Genomic DNA, 17,683 nt, shown 5'->3' on the forward strand with positions numbered 1-17,683 from the left:
ACATACTACTTGCTGCTTGAAATAATATTTCTATAGTCAAATTCAAAGTACTTTTTTTTGTATAGTACATTGAAGAAAATCAAGTACAAAGGACAAAAAAAAATCCAGCTGGTTTGATTTTAATTGTTTTGATCTCTTTTCTCTCTTATAGTATATCTCACGTCAAAACCAATTCCAGTTGGTTTTAGTTAATAAAAAAAGCACCAAAACTCATGGAGCCATTTATAGTAGGGTCATTAAAGTATTGGAGATGGTTGCAAATATTAGAGACTTTAAGCTTTGTAGGGAGGGCTTGCAAAGCCTTTTTGGTATAGAGATTGGAAGACAAGTGATCAAGTCCACTTTCTCTTCTCTGTACTGTATGTTTGTGGAGACAGATCTTCAGTTCCACTAACATTACTCAAGAATATGCCTGGGGAGTCTATTCTTCTATGACTCTCTGCCAAAACAGCTTGGGAAACAGCTGGTGATAATTCTGGCTTCGTTCCCCCGCTCAACAGCTGATGTTCCGAAGGAGGGAGGCAGTTGAGTGGGTGTGTTCTGAGCCATAGCATCACTGCTTCCCCTTCAGCTGCTCCTGCTCCCACACTAAGGCGCAGATCGGAAGAGGCCTCAAAGGGTGGACAGTCCTATAGCTGTACATACTGGAGGAAAAATGCATTGGGCATGTAGAGGTCCAGGGACAGGAGTAGAAAATAACAAGTGCTACCATCTTCAGAGAAATTCTTATTTCAGATAGACTACATCTCTTTTTTAATGGAGCAATAATGTAAGTATGGAATTTTGTGATTTACCAATTCAAGATACAATCTCTCAACATAGTTTTCATTAATCATTTAAATTATTACCCTTTTCTTTTTTTTTTTCTTTTTTTTTTTTTTTTGTAACTCTGGGCCCTATTGACTAGAAAGTTCAAAGGCGATGGTTTATAGATAAGGATACACTCCTTAAATTTTTCCCCTTTTAACAGGAAATGCTCAGCTTCTCAAAATGGAAAGGAAATAAAGTAAATGTTAAGAGAAGTATCACTAGACTGAATAGTGTTAAACAATACAGGTAAGACAAATTTGAAACCCAAGTCAGTGAGCTTAGGGCAGGTCTGTCTTCCCAGTGAATCTTGAGATTCAGCTCCCTTTTCAACTTAGCGCTAATAATGCTGGTAGCTAACTAAGCTTGCAACGTAAGGTGGATGATGGATGTATTCTCTGTGGAAACTAACCAGTGTAAAAGAAAATATTTGCATATGTTTTTGGAAATCCTCCACTAAGGCTTAAAAATCTTGCCCATGCACTTAAAGCTTTCAATCAACATTTCAAACACTTACCCTTAAACTATTATTGGTGAGTTAAGAATCACATAACATAAGTGGCAAAATAAAAATATACAAAAACAGCAAATTGTAACAGAGAAAACAGATGATTCAGAGTACAAAAGACTAAAGAAAAAAAGACCAAACCAACATTTTAGTTTGTATTTAATATTCCCAGAGTGCTAATGACAGATACTGCTTTCAAAGAAAACAGGATGCAATAGAAAAGAATATTCATAGTGTAAGAAAGGGATTTTACATATATAATTAGTCCAGGAAGTCCAACATCAGACTAATTAGAGTTGTAGGCACTGTCACTAGAAAACAGAGAAAAAGAAATACAGTCAAATAAACAAAAGTAAGATCTCTCAGAACCACAGGACATGGAATCCAGATAAACAGCTCACTGAATGTCCAGTACAATAAATAATAATATAATAATAAATAAACTTAACTATATCTAAAAACAAGGCTCAGGAATACTTATAAAAATATCCATCACTCAATAAGGTACAATTCACATCTGGCATCCAATAAAAAATAAAACATCAAAGAAGTAGAGAAACGTGACCCACAATGGGAAGAAAATCAGACAGTTGAAATTGACCCAGAATGAATACAGATGATAAAATTGTCAGAGGAGAAATGCACAAGTCATTACAATTATGTTTCACATGTTCAAAAGGCTAGGTGGAACTGTAGAAGACTTTAAAAAGGTCTATATCGAACTCTGAGAGATGAAAAATACAATGGGGGCAGGGGGGGAGGGGACATCTGTAATAGGAACAGCTTCAGTCAGTTGGATCCTTGAAGCACTGGCGGAAAGGGCACAGTAAGAATACACAGAGACGTAGAGGTATACTATAGAACGAGATTTATCAGGAGGGTTTGCTCCATGGGACAGACTATGCAGGCTAAGACCACCTGCAGGCTGGAGACCCAGGAAAGCTGGTGGTATAGTTCCTGTCCAAACCCCTGTGACGAAGGCCTGAGTCTGCAGAGGTAACTCCCTGTCTGAACTCTGGAACCAGAGACTTTCTCCCTTGTAGTTAGTTTTGGACGATGTAGACAACGCTAGCCAGTAGGCTGTGAGTAGACATGACCTGTTCCATTTAGATCTGAGGCAGGTGAGAGTGGGTGTGTTGTTTGCCATGAACTTTCTCTTCCAGTGGTGCAGCAGTTCCTATGCTGCCTCTTAATACAGCAGCACCCCCAATGGTGACGCTTTCCTTAGCCTGGGATTCTATGTTACTATGTGGAGCCGTGTCTCCTGCCAACTTCATTGAATGTATAACATAGGCAAGAAATATAACTTTGTTTTATTAAGCCACCGAGAATTCGGAACACTTTGTTTCTATCTCATATTCTAGTCTCTCATGCGTAATGTTATGAGTAATCGTGACCACATAGTAAGTACTCTTTATGAGAGAGCTGCTCTTTGAGTGTTATGATATGAAACCTACATCTATGTAGAGCTTTGCTTTTTAAGTGCCTTCATATATATGTTGGTTTCACAATAATCAGCGAAGTAGGTAGCGAAGGCTTTATTTTTCTCTGTTTTACAAATTAAGAAAATGCGGCTCAGATCTGTTAGTTGACATACTCAAGAGCCCACTCACAAGACAGAACTGGGACCTAGACATTCCAAGTTCAAGTCTAGAATGCGTATATTCTAAATTTATAGCCAGTCACGTATTTTAATTATTTTTTCTTCGATGAATAGTCCTATTTCTCACCATCAGAAGTCAATTTTGTAATCAGACCTCCTATTAGTTAAAGAGAGTGGGTTTTCCATGATGTTTCCTGCCCTTTGAGACTTGATATCTATACTCAGGAGCTGCATGTCCCTGAGGAGTATGTGAGGAATGAATGTGCATTTCACTCTGTGATATGTGTGAGTACATTTTCCCTCTTCATATTTTTTTATGTCTACAAATTATAAAAATGTTTAGATCTTTTTATGTATTCCTACTGAATTCCACCAGCTCCCGAGGACCTATATTTGCTCCTGGGATTATGCTAAGCGAAGTAAGCCAGTCAGAGAAAGATAAGTATCATGTGATCTCACTCATATGTGGAATCTAATGAACAAAATAAAATGATGAACAAAAATCTACCCAGAGACATAGAAGCATGGATCAGACTGTCGAACTTCAGAGGGAAGGCAGGGGAGGGTGGATGGGAAGAGATCAACCAATGAATTTGTATGCGTGTATGCATAACCCATGGACACAGACAATGGGGTGGTGAGGGCCTGGGGGTGGGGGGTGGTGGGGGCAGGCTGGAAGAGGTCAATGGGGGGAAAAGAGGGACTTATACTTTCAACAATAAAGATTAAAATAAAACAACTCCCCCCCCCCGCAAAAAAAAACACCCCCCAAAACTTTAACTTACTGCCCCCTAGAGATTGAGTAACTATCACAATAGGTTTTCAGTGTACCCAATTCAGAATTTGAACTCAGTCCAGTGGATATTCTCCTACTGCCTGTCTTTTTCTCCTTCCTGGGACAATCTGTATGGGGAAGGGGGTGGGTGGGGGGGAAAGGGGGTGGAGAGTCAATTTACACACATCCTCCATCAGGAGCCTGGAGGGAAGTCGCAGAACTTCTGGTCTGAGTGGGGGCCTTGGGTCCTTGCTGACTTTGGCTTTTTCTGTCTGGTCCATGATCTGCTGAGCTGCCACCTGATTTCAATGTCCATTGTCCCCACTGTGACCTTGGTCACAGTGTAAACCAATGTCGTCCACCTTGTTCCCACCTCAGCTGCCTTTTGGTCTCTCCAGCCTTCTCAGACGTTTCTGCCTGAGTGTGGGAGGTTGCAGGGGGAGAGCTTGGGCAATTTAAGAATTCCTTTCTGCTTTCCCTGCCCCAGCAGGGCTTCTAGGAGGCTGCCCTCAGGTCTCTGGGGAGAGACACCCTCCACCTCTACCTGGGGCCATTCCCTTCTCTGAGCCACTTGCACACTCCTGGGCTATGCCCTGCCTTTGTTTCTATTAAGCTTCTGCTTCCTAGATCTTAAAGGTAGAAGGCTTTAAAGAATGGTGCTTTTAAACTTTGGTACTCTGCTGTGAGGAAAAATAAGAAAGAGAAACTAGAATTTTCTTTATTACAACGGACTCATCTCTTAGCAACTATAAACTGCTTTTCCCCTGAGTGCAGGGTGTATAGGAAGCTAATTTATTGGCAAGAGTAGGCTAAAGCTAAAAGGAATGAAAGCAGTTTACAATCATTATACACCTAGGTTTTCTTGTCTTCATTGTTTTTATATCCATCCCCTTTGTTTATTCTGACTTTTGGCCTTTATCCAAGTGCCCTAGAGCACATCGTAGCTGCTCAGTTAATGGACTGAAGTCCTTTGGGGGAGTTTCATATTGCACCTTTGCGTACTATATCCAAACATACTGATTCTTCCAAATTTCTTCAAAAGTCATGGACATCAAGTAAGGGTCCATGTTTTCCTATTCATCAGTATATTTATTGTAATTCTTTTCAATTCAAGGAGTAAAACGATGATCTGAACTGTATTAGATGAGAGGCATTTGAAGGACACTTTGAAGTAACTCTGAGGAAGACAAGTGTCCAATGGGCCCTCAGGATGAACTGAGCCCAGAGCACTGAACACTCCCTCTTCTCTCATCTCTAAACTCTGGCTCCAATCTCTCAGCCCATTCAGCAGGAAACATACCTCTGAATCCTCAAGCTTCACATTATCACGGCATAGCTGCTCTCCATCCTTAGCTCATTTTTAGAGCCTTAGGACAAAACTCTAGTTGACCTGTCTTGGGTCAGGTGTTTGTCTCAGAACTAATTAAGACTGACAGTAGGTTATCATGACTGACCCATGTAGATCTAGAAAGATTGCTGGTCCTGCCTTAAGTGAGGTGACCTGGAGTGAATACATGATAACTACATCGTATCCTTGTGGGTTTAGCGGAGTGATGAACACACAGTAGGCATTCATAATTATCTGCTGATAATTGAGTAATTTGTTGATTGGTTTAAGACAGTGGTTCTCAGCTTGTGGGTCGCGACCCCTTTGGCGGTAGAACTACCCTTTCACAGGGGTCGCCTAAGACCATCCTGCATATCAGATATTTACATTACGATTCATAACAGTAGCAACATTACAGTTATGAAGTAGCAACGAAAATAATTTTATGGTTGGGTCACAACATGAGGAACTGTATTTAAAGGGCCAGAAGATTGAGAACCACTGGTTTAAGAGAAGTGAGACTTGTCCAAGTCTATACGACAGCATGATTAAAGGAGCATTTTCTTTGAATCATTGTTTCCATACATGTATCCAACTTCATTGTGCAGTTTATGAAAAATGATCCTCCTAATTTATGGAAAGAATTACTGAAGTGATTAATATCCATTAATATGGATTAACAAGGAAGATATAAATTAAATCATAACAGCCTAATTTGAAATGCATTTAATTTGAAGTTAGCGATTTTCCCTCATTTTGAAACTTTTACAATTCCCTACCAGATCCTCCCTTTTTAAATAAATATATTTTTATTGATTTCAGAGAGGAAGGGAAAGGGAGAAACATTAATGATGAGAGAGAATCATTGAACAGCTGCCTCCTACACACCCCACACTAGGGATCGAGTCTGCAAACCAGGCCTGTGCCCTGACCTGGAATCGAACCAGGATCTTCTGGTTCATAGGTCAATGCTCAACCACTGAGCCATGCTGGCCAGGCCAGATCCTCCCTTTTGACTAAAAGTGCAAAATACTATTCTCTTTGTTTGTTTAAGTAAGTGATAGCGAATGACTGTTTTATTGACATATGTTGTAAAAATATATTTCCTGCTGTTCATGGGCTTAATTTTCCTACTATCTACCTCAGCACTGTGCATGCATCATGCTTTGTGGGACAGAGTTCAGTAGCTAGTCCTTCTAAACACTATGGAAACCTCCTTTGAACTCTTAAAGCATTATGATGTATCATTCCACTTTTTACATTTACAATATTTTAAATAAGATTGTTGAATTGTTCATTAGATTGCCATTACCTTTGATCACAGTTAAAGAGAGAGGGCTAGAGAAGGTAGTATCTATATGTTCAGGGAAAGGACTACATGGAAATTCAAACTCCCACCCTCAAGTACCATGTATAAACCTAAATTGTCTATGGATTATGAATAAAAGTATTTCTAATGAAGCTTCTCATTCAGGGATAAGGGTGTACACATTTATTCAAAACAAGGTAGTTTTGACATAGGATAGATGTTATGATTGTGTAAGATGCTGAAATGGGATACATATGTACATATACATACAACATAAATATGTCACATGTGTATACACATGATGATCTATTTCATATTCAATGTAAACTGTGTCAATGCAGTTTAGTAGTCCACCAAAGGCATCAACACATTGTCTATTTCTCCTAAAATTGTGGGATATGATGAATTAGATGTTAAATGTGCAAAACCAAGTGGGCATGTTGAGTGAAGTCCCTGTTAGTTACTTCAGGATTTCCTGAAAGAGGCATAACAAAGTGAGCAGATCACTACTCACAGGCTCTATTTCTTCAGATGAGGATGTTGAAATTTTATCAAATCTAACATGCTCTTTTATCCAATTTATAACTATACCTAAAAAACTTTTAAAATCATATTTTCTGTTACCTTGCTGATAGGAACTAGTGTCGTACTACAACCATATGCAGTTGACATTGTCACATATTAGAATGACTCATGGGTAACAATACTTGACTCAAAATAACGATCAGTGAAATTCTTGGGATTAGTGAAGTATTTCTATATTTCCCAATTGCCATTGGTCTTTAGAATCTATGAACCTAAAAATTAGAGGTACTTATACAACTAGAAGGCCTGTGCACAAAAATTTGTGCACTGGCAGGGGAGGGGGGTCCCTCAGCCCAACCTGTGCCCTCTCACGGTATGGGACCCCCTCGGGAGATAACCACCTGCTGGCTTAGGGCCGCTCCCCGGGTGGCAGATGGCTCGCCCAATCCCTCAGTGTCGGCCCCATCTCCCCCGGTAGCAGATGGCAGACCCGGATCCCATGCTGGGGCAAGCGGCCGCTCAGATCGTGCTGCCGCCCACCCCGCCCAAGACAGCAGGCCTGGATCCTGTGCTGGGGCGGCGCAGCGGGATCTGCCTGCAGTATGCAAATTAGCTGCATCTTTGTTGGTGGTTAATTTGCATAATGCACTGATTAGCCAATGGGAGGCGTAGCGAAGTTACGGTCAATTACCCTTTTTGTCTTTTATTAGGTAGGATGCCTCAGAATTAAAGAATCCTATATAATAAAAGCCTAATATGCTAAGTGTCTGGTTGTCTGTTCAATCAATCACAGTGTAATATGCTAATGATATGCTAAGGCCGTTCAACCGCTCACTATGATGTGCACTGACCACCAGGGGGCAGACAGTTGACCGGTCGCCCAGTCACTATGATGTGCACTGACCACCAGGGGGCAGACGCTCTGACTGGTAGGCTAGCTTGCTGCTGGGGTCTGGCCAATCAGGACTGAGCGTTACAGGCCGGACACGCCCTGAAGGCCTCCTGCATCCCTCCCCGCCCTGATCGTGTACCGGTGGGGTCCCTCAGCCTGCCCTGCGCCCCCTTGCAATCTGGGCTGAGGGACCTACCCCCCCATGAATTTTGTGCACAGGGCCTCTAGTTGTGGTATAATGGAAAAATAAAACATACTCTTTTGTTGGAATTAGACCATAATTCATTTTCTAATTTAGAGTATTTTTTTTCCATCATATTCCTTTCCAAACACTCTAATATGATTTTTTTAAAAAACTTTTTTTAGTGACATGCTTATTAAAAGTGTTATGGCTGATCGATGCCACCAAAATAGTTCTAAGTAACCAGGACATGAGCTCTGTAATAAGATTCAGTTAGTTCTATTTATAGTTCCCCTAAGCTATGAACTATTTGTACACCCATGCTTCTGCATAATAACTTTTCAATGTGGTTTCAGTAATCATTCCAGAAGGCACAATCTCAAAATATCTATATGCGTAAAGCATATATTTAAAATAAAGGCTAAATTGGCTGGCCATGCATTAAACCATTTGCCTGTGAAATCACTTTGTGGACTATCCCTGTCCAGAAGATGTTCCAGCGAGGGTAGGACATCGTGAGCATTTTTTTTTTTTTTTTTTTTTACTTAATGTATCACCATAACTTCTTTTGGAAACAGTTCTAAGTGTCCTCTTAAAACACTCCTTCTTTCTCTAAGATGACAAGCTATTATCAGAATTTGGACTTAATTTATACCACACAATTAGGAGAGAAAGTATCCAACAATTTATCCTTATTATTTATTTATTTATTTATTTATTTATTTTTTATTCTTTATTGATTAGGGTATTACATATGTGTTCTTATCTCCCCATTGCCCCCCATCCCCCAGTTTGTACCTTCCCCCCCCTGGTGTCTGTGTCCATTGATTAGGCTTATATGCATGCATACAAGTCCTTTGGTTGATCTCTCCCTTCCCCTCACCCTCCCCTACCTTCCTTCTAATGTTTGATGGTCTGCTTAATGCTTCTCTGTCTCTGGATCTGTTTTATTCATCAGTTTATGTTGTTCATTATATTCCACAAATGAGTGAGAGCATGTGAAATTTATCTTTTTCTGACTGACTTATTGCGCTTAGCATAATGCTCTTCAGGTCCATCCATGCTGTTGCGAATGGTAGGCGTTCCTTCCTTTTTACAGCAGCGTAGTATTCCATTGTATAGATGTACCACAGGTTTTTAATCCACTCATCTGCTGATGGGCACTTAGGCTGTTTCCAGATCTTAGCTTTGGTGAATTGTGCTGCTATGAACATATGGGTGCACATATCCTTTCTGATTGGTGTTTCTGGCTTCTTGGGATATATTCCTAGAAGTGGGATCACTGGGTCAAATGGGAGTTCCATTTTTAGTTTTTTGAGGAAACTCCATACTGTTCTTCATAGTGGCTGCACCAGTCTGCATTCCCACCAGCAGTGCACGAGTGTTCCTTTTTCTCCACATCCTCTCCAGCACTTGTCTTTTGTTGATTTGTTGATGATAGTTACTCTGACAGGTATGAGATGGTACCTTATTGTCGTTTTGATTTGCATCTCTTGGATGGTTAGTGACTTTGAGCATGTTTTCATATGTCTCTTGGCCTTCTGTATGTCCTCTTTCAAAAAGTATATAGGTCTTGCCCATTGTGTGTTGCCCATTTTTTAATTGGATTGTTTATCATCCTTTTGTTATCCTTAAATACTTAATAGCTGAAATGAGAGGTGCTGATGATTGTGAAAATAACTCACCAATGGTATGCTAGCAGCAGACTTACTCCCTCAAATTCAGAGATAAAGGGGTGCAAAGAGTGAATACTGGGTTTCCATGGAAGAACCCTTATTCTTCTATATTTCTGAATGAGAAACGCTTCTTTTTACTTTAAGGCTTTGGGAGGAAAGACATTTAAAGGAGCTGTATTTCGAGTTTCAAAACAAAAATAATTCATTTTTGAGCTTTTCTTTAATAAAGAACATGAGTGAAATCTTTTTACAGACGGGTAATGCTTTTATAATTAACTCTGATCTTTAACAAGACAATATCCAGGTAAACACATTGTGCTCCCTGCTGCTGTCTTTCTTTTCTTGGAAGTTTGAAGCGAGACCGGACCCAGACTTACAATTTCAGACTCTAGTAATCCTGCATGACATCAGTAATATTTAAATTTGCTCCATTTCCTCCACCCAATAATATCCCCTTCTCAAGGCATTACAACCAGATAGTCTGGAAAATAAAGTATTTAATTCTTCTAAATTTTAGGCAAACATGTCCCCTTACATTAATCTCTGGCCAATGTTTATGGAAAGAAGAGTTAATTAGTAAACTAAATGTAATTGATCCTCAAGTAGCTTTCGCTTACTAGCTTCTGCTCTTCATGTCATGTACCTATAGAAAATAAAAAATGCAATTCTGTGAACTTGGTTGTTTTCTGAGTTCTTGCTTTCTTACTGTGAATAAAGGATCCAAGTCATCTAAGTACAAGGGATCTTAATTAAGATACAGGAATACACATGAATTAAGACTCACAACTTCGTATTTGGTAATTTTTATGGCTGCCACAGAATAATATTTGTGTCTAACCTATGGCTGCCACAAAATAATTGTTGTCTATTCTATCTTTGCTATCTTTATGGACATACATATTGTTAAGTGGTACATAATGATAAGAATTTCGAGGGTGTGCAAAAATATAAGCATCTCTATAGCCTGTAAATGAAGACACTTGCACACTATCTCTTTAGGTAAGTTGTATGCTCTCCTACTCAATGACTACACCTAGTTTTCTTATATAAGCACATGACATCATCATTTAAATCGAACCCATTTCTAAGCACCACAGCTGCTACTAGCTATTTAGAAGTCTAATTTGAGCGGAATGTGTCACGCCAACTTTGCACACACACACACACGCTCACACAGGCAATATTCACATTAAAACTTTCACCTCTATTAAATAGCAACAGTTCTTCACAAATTCCAACACTCGACTCTTAACAACTAAATCAAATGTGTCTTTGAGGAGTAATGTGCCTATTTTATTTTTATTCCGGGAGGCAAATCTTGTATTGAGTGGTACGGATTTGTTACCCTGCAGTCCCAGTAATCAGTTCTCCAAAATGCATGCGACACCTGCGAATTTAGTCTTCCAGCCTTGCTGTTGGACTGTACCTGAAGTCAGGGTAAATCTCCGTGACTTTGTTTCCCATGGGAGTCACATAGATTATAGCCATCGATATAGAAATAGCGATTTCTCATGCCAGCGGAAGCTTTGGTAGCCTCTGCAAGGGTGTGCTCCTTAGGGAGACTAAATGCAACATGGCACAAGCCATTTGTTGTGGTGGGATTGTTCAGTTCCTTTGGGCTGCACCTCTCTCTCTCTCTCTCTCTCTCTCTCTCTCTCTCTCTCTCTCTCTCTCTCTCTCTCTCTCTCATAAAGTGACAACTTTATACTCCATTCTTGAGTTTCAAGTTGTCTGACTCATAAAAATTTAACAGGTCCACACATCTTTGTAGAGAGGCACACTATATGCTGACAGCAACTGAAAAATCAAGTTTGTGATATTGCGCCCAACAGTCCATTCAGTGTCTACCCTGGACACTCCTTACTGCTCTGCCTATGGAATCCTTTGATAAGGGGGCTGTGGGAGGGTCTGGATGGGTGACTGTTGCAGGGACTTCTTTTTGTGTATATCTTTAAATTCTGATCTCAGAAGGCTTTTGTCTGAGCTGGAATTAATATGAAAAACTTTTTTTTAAAGAAAGAAGAGCGTGTGTGTGTGTGTGTGTGTGTGTGTGTGTGTGTGTGTGTGTTAAACTTAGATATTTCCCCGATATTGAGAGATGAAATAATTGATGAAAGAAGATTTTTAAATCCTCTTGTCCTGAGAGTACCAATACAAAATGGGAATAATTATAGCTTTCACTAGTAAACTATAAGCTCAATGCAAATACTGTCTTTTCATACTGTAGTCCTCGTCTCCAGTAGGGTACCCAGCACATATTAAGGACTCCTGGAAGAAAGGGTAGAAGGAAGGAGGGCAGATGGGAGGAAGGAGAAGGGAAGAAGGAGAGGGAAGAATGAGAGAAAGAAGGAAAAATCTACAGCGGGAAGTGAGGAGGAACTAGAGAAACCAACAGAAAACCCCTATATCCATTACAGCTCATCACTGATTAATTTATTCATCCCTAATAACTTTATTGTTATTGCCACGATTCCATGTCTTTGCAATATGTAGATACCTGTTCAAGAAGACCCCATATAATTAGGGGAATTCATATTCTAGCATCCAGAGTGGTTCAGAGTAAAGTCATAGTCCTCACATTCTAGGGAAGGAGTTGGTGTTGTTCTTATTTTTAAAAAATTATTTTTTGTTTAAAGTATTACATATGAATCCTTTTCCCCCATTGACCTCTCCCCACTTGTCCCCCCCACCCCAGCACATACCCTCACCACCCCCTACTGACTCTGACCATGGCACGGTTGATCTCCTCCCGCCCCCCAACTCCCTCCCCTGCCTTCCTCCCCCTGAGGTTGGATGGTCTGTTCAATGCTTCTATGTCTCTGGTATTCTTTGACTTTACTCTCACTCCTGACATAATCTTTCTGAACTTTCCTTCTCCTGATTACTTTGTTTTCTTTACCTTTGATTCCGTTCACTTCCACAGTGTGCTTCCCAGCTACACTTAAGTAGCTGGTCGAAGGTGATCATCATTCTTGACCCATTATTTACATTTTCACAGTTTATGTTATTTATAGAAGTTTTAATTAGGATCCTTATTGGTGTTGCCATTTGAATAGCTGAGGGTAAGTAGTGGTCACTTGGGGAAGTATTTCTATTGCCTTAAAAAATTTATTTCAAATATTGAAATAGGAATTCAATGATAAATGCAGAAACACACATTGTCTTTTGAATGTCCCAAGCTGATAAGTCACATTTCAGTTTTTATATTGCATAGTGAAGGTCAATTAAGTGTCTTAGGTATTACTGTTATTTGACAATGTGCTGTGGCCAGTTGGTGGTCTGGGAAAAATAAGTTGTTTCTCAAGGTAGGTTTTCATTGTCTGCATCCTCTGGGCATCCCAATAGTTAATATCTAGCAACGTATATTGGCTGAGTTCCTTCTTCCATTTGATAGCTCAACTGAAGCTTGATGTTTATGGTGGAAATTGTCTTGATTTCTTTAGCTGAGATGAGCACCCAAGGAGTTTGAAAATGTGTTTTAATTAAGATTCTGCTAAATTTTACCAGACACCTACTTGGAAAACAAAGCAACTGAATAATTAACTGTGATGAGAGCAGATGCTGGTCTAATGACAACCTGTTAGCACTCAAGTGCATCGTTAGTTGCTTTCCTGGGTGCCTTTAATGTGTCCAGAGCTCACCCCTGTTCGTAAAGACATTGGTAGCTGTGCACTTAAAACAGTTCCTCACTCTGGACTGGGGTAAAGGTATTTCTAGTATCTGCAAAATTCTTCATTTGAATGATTTGGTCTCACCCGTCCACCCCCTTCCTTCGCCTATTTGGCATGTGCTTGGAACCACCCCCCCCTTTTTTTTAGTTTTCCTTGTGGGATTATTTTAGCTATACATCAAGCGAAGCTTACAAATTGATGAGAATCTAATGATGCGTTTACTTACAGATGTGCATTTTCGTGCCCTGTTGTGTTGTTGAGGGTTGGAAGAGTTTAAACACTCCTCCTCCCCACCCTACCCCCACTGATATTATGGAAATAGCCAGGCATTTGATAAAACAAGAAACAGAAATAGCCTCATCTTTGATTTTCCCTACAGTTGTCTAATATGAATTAGTATTAAATTCTCTGTAAGTGCAGGGTTCTTCTTTTAAAATAGTAAAATACTATATTTTTGTTCCTTCCCCCCTTTTAATGCTGCAATAACACTACACTATGGACTATAGCGTGTATTATTTTTATATTAAAAATCATAGGCTTACAGTTTAATCCTCAGGTGCAGCTCAAAACCACCTGACAACAACAACATCGGTTGTCCAACTGATGCAGAGCAAATGGGAAACCAATCTAGGTTCCATGTTCAGAGCCACAGCATACATACCCCCACCTTGACAAGTTTAAATCAAACCCACCTCTTGGTGCTGGGTGTCCTCTGATCCCAGGAGAGGCAGGTGGTGCCAGAGCTCAGAAGCCAGGGACCTGTTTCACTCAGCCCTCCCCTCTCTAACTGTGAAAAAAGTCATCGGACCTCTAGACATTTTTTATCCTCATTTCTAAGGAGACAATGACATGCACTTCAACCAACTCACAGACTTATATATAAACCTGCTTTATTTACTGTAACATGCTTTGTATATGTGAAGTATCGTCATCATGGATCATTGGAGCAGAGAGAAACAATAGGCAATTTGCAATACTGCATAGGAATAAGAAACAATAAAATGCCCCCTTACATTCTGAGAAAGAAAGGAAACTGGAAAATGGTAAACCAGTTCATTCGGGTTTATGGCAGTGAACATGGTTTTACAAACCTACAATTAAAATATGCTTTACATATTGTCAAAATTCTAGTGTTTGAATGTGCTTTTTCAGAGAAAGGTGGACTTTCTAAATTACAGAAAAACATAATTACGTTTGGTGACGACAGGTATTCTTTAGTATCAGTCATAGAAAATGTCTGATTTATTGCATCTGGCATCCCCATACTCAATATGGATGCCTCAGGAAACAGACCCCTTTAGGATAAATTTTACTGAGGTAACAGGCAGTTCTGGGGAGTAACTGGCCCAGCCAGTGGCCTTATCTCATGGGGAAGCCATAAGAAAGATTCAGAAGATGAATGGAGGAGACAGAGCCGTTGTGGGGACCATATTCAGAGTACACTGGATGCTCAAGGCCAATTAGAGTGTAGAGACCTTGTTCAGAGTACTCTGGATGTTCAAGGACACTCTGAGCATGGGAATCTTAATCAGGGTGTCCACGGACTATACACAGGTGCAAGAGCAAGGCCAGTCATCTGTATGTACACTGTGCAAGCATGACCTTCTAGAACCCAAAAGACTGAGGTCACTATTGGGCAAGAAACCTCTTTTGTCTAAGCAGTATACAATTGTTACTGACCAGCCAGAGGAGGCTGCTCCTATGTAGGCTAGATTGCTTAGCGTAAGACTACTGACCAGCAGGTAGTGTGCTGCATTATGGGGAAGATATATTACTGACCAGCAGGCTGCTGCTGTGTGGGAAAGATGGATTGTTACCTAGCTGGTGTGTGGCTACTGCATGAGACTTTTCTTTAAAGAACTGTTTTGTCTAGTGGCTCCTTGTTAGCAATGGCTACATGGCCACTGGCTTCTACAAAAAAGACTCTTATATACCCACAACTTCTCATGGCTTCTCCATCGAATACCCGGTGTCCCAGAGGGTCCAGTGCATAGCAGAGGAGCTCAGACCCAACAGCAGTGATAAGTGGAAAAGCACAATTCAGAGTCCCATTATCCCATAGAAGTCACTACATGGTGTGTTAAATGCAAGTTAACACAATTGCCATCTTTGGTACTTCCAACTGCACTCATCCACTTGCAGCCTAATGGGTGGTGTTGACCGACCATTCAACAGGTTCAGGTCGTGGGCCTGTGACCCATGCAGTTGCTGGGGATCCATGCCAAGAAGGGTCAGCACCTGGACCCGAATGCTTTGGGGTTGCCAACCTGGAATTCTTAATAATTTTATCTTGGAATTTGTGTTGTATAAGAAGTTAACAGGATGATGGAGCAGGTGCTGGGAGCTTAGAGCTTCTCAGGTGCTGCCCAGTCCTCATCCCCCAGAAGGTACCCTCCCTCCCCCATCCTCAGCTGTTGTCAGCTGCCCACTCCCTACCCCTGGTGCTGGAGGCCCTGCCAGCACTACCTTCCCATACCCCCACAATCGCCAGGAAAGTCTATGGGTTCCAAGGGGTGGGGATAGGGTGGAAGAACCTGCGTTTTGCCTCCACCCTCTGTAGGGTCCTGGGAAGAGGGAAGGGTGGGGTCATGCCCTACTGTATCCTGGCTTCCAGGCTTGGAGTTGGCAGGACACCTGATGGGGGCCCCTTGCCCACCCTGATCTAGGTGCCAAGCAGGGTCCAGCACAGATAGTGCAATTCCCTGGGGGTCTCCCTTCATTGTAGGTGGGAGCAGCACCAGGAGAAGGGGAAATGGACTTCCTAGGTGACTGGGCTGCATTTTCCTCTTGAGCAGGGTCCTGGCAAGTTAAGTAGCTGGCCCCGCTATTTAGCTGTTTCTGGGACAAGACCTAACTGCCTCAAAAACAGTTACAAATAGCATGGCCATTTCATACACAAGATGCCAACTGGGTGTGCCACGGCCCTACGCGTGTAATGGCTCTTCCACGTTCCCGAGGCCCTGTGACCAGCGAGGTTGCACAGGCTGCCTACCTACCCGTCCTGCTTTCTGTCACCACTGCCTGGTCTGGGTCTGCAATGAACAGTTACTCTCCTAAAGTCGGATACACCAAAGAGACTTGGAGTGAAAAAGGGTAGAAAGGCTCTTTGTGCTTGTTTGTTTTTAAATTTTTTTAAAGAGGAGAATCAGCAGTAAAAACAAGACAAATGTGTTAGGTTCCTGAAGCACTCTCTTTTGCCCAGCAGTGTATGCGCTGTTTGAGAGTGTGCAAAGGGGAGAGGTCAAAGGCCAGTAAGCCCCATCTTATCCCTGCACGAGAGTGGGAGGGCAGGGGAGACGCTGGCTGAGAGTCAGTTGACCTCCCAGGCCTTGGTTTTCCCCCTTGGAAATGGGGGTGGGGATAGAAGCTTTCTGGAGTCACGAGGGTAAAACAGGAATGGACCCGGAACACCGTGCTCAGCACATGGCCCATGTTTAATGCAAAAGTAATGATTGTTGAAACACCACCGCCCTCTTTACCGTGGATACCCATTTCCTCAAGAGAAAGTCAGCAAGCGGAAAATAACCCTGAGCTCAGGCTACTTCGCCACTTTGTGGTGATGTGGAGAAAGCATGTCTCCTCTGGGTGCTAAGAAAAGAAACGCAACGACTAATAATTAACTAGTAAATGGATACATAGACGATGCTCTTACCTGCCTCTCCTGGCGGATTTGAAATGTACTGGGAATGTCAGGAACCTGGCGGACCATCTAAGTCAGTGTGTTTAGGTGACAGAGAAGGAGTGAGGGGCGTGGCTTGTGCCAGTCACATGGCCCCTCAATGGCAAAGGAGGACGCAGTGTAAAGGCTGGTCATGAACGTTGCGCTCCCTGGTCTGTCTACTGGGTGTGCAGTGCGCGTTTAGCACCTGAAAATTAAGTAAACGTTTTTAAATTCTTTGAGTGGCTTATGGCTGTTACAGTTTTACTTTGTAGCTTTTTATTTTTGCCTCGGCTATGATTTATGGGAGAATGCAGAACTCCGGTCATTGTATCTTTTCTGTGCAAAACCTGATCTACTTCATGACAGTTTTCAGAAATCCCTTACAAGCAAAGGGGTCAGGCTGCATCATCAAAGTCTCAGACAACTTAGTTCCAGTTCTGCGATCGACACACAGTGCGTGCACACATAGACGCCACCATATGCCTGCCTTAGGTCTGATGCCGTGTGTTCAGGTGGCCCATAGACAACCACACGGGGTGAATGAAACACGACTTGAATCATGTTGGCCTCGTTTGGGCGGGCTGTCCATCAGGGATCTGAAATCAGCAGCCTGATTCTCATTTCTCTCCTTCCCCTGGCTGATCTGGGGGCCGAGGGTTGCCACTTACTTCAAAGGAAATGCTCTCCGAGGCCCAGGTACCCAGGAAAGGAAGCAACCCAAGAAGCAGAGCCATCCTTTTAAAGATGC

This window comes from Myotis myotis, unplaced genomic scaffold (assembly GCF_014108235.1).
Source record: "Myotis myotis isolate mMyoMyo1 unplaced genomic scaffold, mMyoMyo1.p scaffold_m19_p_8, whole genome shotgun sequence".
NCBI classification, from domain to species: Eukaryota; Metazoa; Chordata; class Mammalia; order Chiroptera; family Vespertilionidae; genus Myotis; species Myotis myotis.